General features: G+C 60.7%; 1 protein-coding gene across 1 annotated transcript in view; it reads right to left on the reverse strand.

Moving 5' to 3' along the window:
* The window catches only part of SDK1 (sidekick cell adhesion molecule 1), a 455,450-nt gene that overhangs the window by 110,516 nt on the left and 342,639 nt on the right, over nucleotides 1-2,295 (reverse strand). The gene's annotated exons all lie outside the window — the stretch shown is intronic.

Genomic DNA, 2,295 nt, shown 5'->3' on the forward strand with positions numbered 1-2,295 from the left:
GTGCTCAGCCGGGCTGGGAGCCGCGGGGCCAGACCAGCCGCTGGGGGCCTGGCGTGGATGTCAAGGTGAGGGTCAGGGAGTGGGGAAGGGGGGCAGCGGGTGTTGGGGGTAATGGACATGGCAGCGAAGGGAATTTGTGTTTGGGTGTTGAACTACAAGCCTATACACCTAAAAACTACATACTATCATTGACCAACGCAGCCCCCACACATTCAATAATAAAACATTTCACCAATCGGAGCCGAGTTCTTTTCTGGGCTCGATAGCTGCAAGGCACGTGCCAGAGAAGCAAGAATTCGAAAGCCACTCCCAACTCACAGGGAGGTGACAAACATGGACAAAACGCCACGTGTACAGTCATGCCCTGTCCCAGAGGGTGGCCATGCACAGTGCGCCAGCGGTGCCTGCTGTGGCCATGATCGGTGCGCGCAGTAGGTCCTGCTGTGGCCATGCACGGTGCACGCAGTAGGTCCTACTGTGGCCTGCTGCACAGTGCACACAGTAGATCCTGCTGTGGCCATGCTCGGTGCGCGCAATAGGTCCTGCTGTGGCCATGCACGGTGCGTGCAGTTGGTCCTGCTGTGGCCATGCACGGTGCGTGCAGTAGGTCCTGCTGTGGCCATGCACGGTGCACACAGTAGGTCCTACTTTGGCCTGCTGCACGGTGCGCCAGCGGTTCCTGCTATGGCCATGCACGGTGCACGCAGTAGGTCCTGCTGTGGCCCGCTGCATGGTGCACACAGTAGGTCCTGCTGTGGCCATGCACGGTGCGCCAGCGATGGGGACAGCAGGATGCGGTGGGGCCCCCAGAGTCAGGGTTATGGAATTGGCCGCTCTCAGGACATCCTGCTGTTCTGGCGGGTTCCGGGAGGGGCCGTGGGCGGTGTGATCAATACTAAGTGCTGTGTGCCAGGCACCCCGGGCGCGGCGTCTGTCTGAGCCACTCAGCTGAGGACAGTACTTGATATTTTCAATGTGTGATGACCGTGGGTCTGGGTAAAACAAGTGTGGGGAGGCGGCTATGGCTCACACGCTGGGAAGATCCACACACGCCCCAGCCTGACGCGTCTCCTGTGGCCTCGGCCCCTGCGCCGTCCCAGGGGAGAGCGTCACCGGCACGGGCCGACCTTCGCTCGAGGGAGAAACCGTTCCGACCGGCCGAGCTTTAGGGCGGTTTCTAAGGCGCCCCCCGCCCTGCCCCCGTCTCACTGTGCAGCCTGGGACGCACGAGGGCTGCGTACAGTTCAGAGAAACAGCCTCAGGACACGTGTGCCCTCCCGTCCACAGCTGCCGGGACGCTGCGCTCCGGGAGGATGCACAGACAGACGGACAGACAGGCCGACGGCAGCCCGTCCATGCCAGGTGTGGCCACAGTACCCCTCCCAGGGGAGCGCGGGAAGGACATCTGGGGACTAATTTCATTTCGTTGGCGAAGATGTTTAAGGAAATCTACCCCTGCCCGGCTGGGAGCAGCGGGACGTCCCACTTGGCCACGACCCGGCCGGCGTGGCTCAGTGGTTGAGCGTCGACCTATGAACAATGAGGTCAGGGTTCAATTCCCAGTCAGGGCACATGCCCGGGTTGCAGGCTCTATCCCCAGTAGGGGGCATGCAGGAGGCAGCCGATCAATGATTCTCTCTCATCATTGATGTTTCTCCCTCCTCCTTCCTCTCTCTGAAATAAGATATATATATATATATATCAAAAAAGAAAAAGAAAAAAGGAAATCTACATTGTTTTTCCTCAGCAGCTGCTGCGGGCGGGAGGGCTGGCAGACCAGGGCCTCCCTCGGACAGGCATCAGGGATGTGCATGAGGGGGAAAAATACAGGCGCTCCTGCAAAGAGGGCGACTGCTCACAGCCGAGCGAGTCGCCCATGAACACCAGCTGCCCGCTCCTGGGTGCCTGGGTGCAGGTCTGGAAAAGCGCGCTGGGTGCCGGGGCCCTGAGCAGCCGCTCCACGCGCAGGTCAATGACCTCAGATTATGCAAAGGAGGGTCGTGGGCACCAGGACCCCGGGCACCTGGGCAGCAGTGACTGGACGGTGTAGACCCTACCGGAGCGGCCTTTCCTGTCTGCCTGCTGCAGTTACCACAGAAAGCCCGTGCAGGCTCATAACTGGCCGTAAAAACCCACTCCCGCTGCAACTGGCCCTCCAGCTGCTCCGTGCTGAGAGGCTATTCTGTGCTGTCTTCCTCACTGGAAAGAGCAGTGGTCGGAAACCGAGTTGGAAATGACACTGACCCACGCGGTCTGCTGAGCCGTCACTGTCCCCGCACTTCCTGGGGGTGGGGG

Source organism: Myotis davidii, unplaced genomic scaffold (genome assembly GCF_000327345.1).
Source record: "Myotis davidii unplaced genomic scaffold, ASM32734v1 scaffold399, whole genome shotgun sequence".
Classification (NCBI taxonomy): Eukaryota; Metazoa; Chordata; class Mammalia; order Chiroptera; family Vespertilionidae; genus Myotis; species Myotis davidii.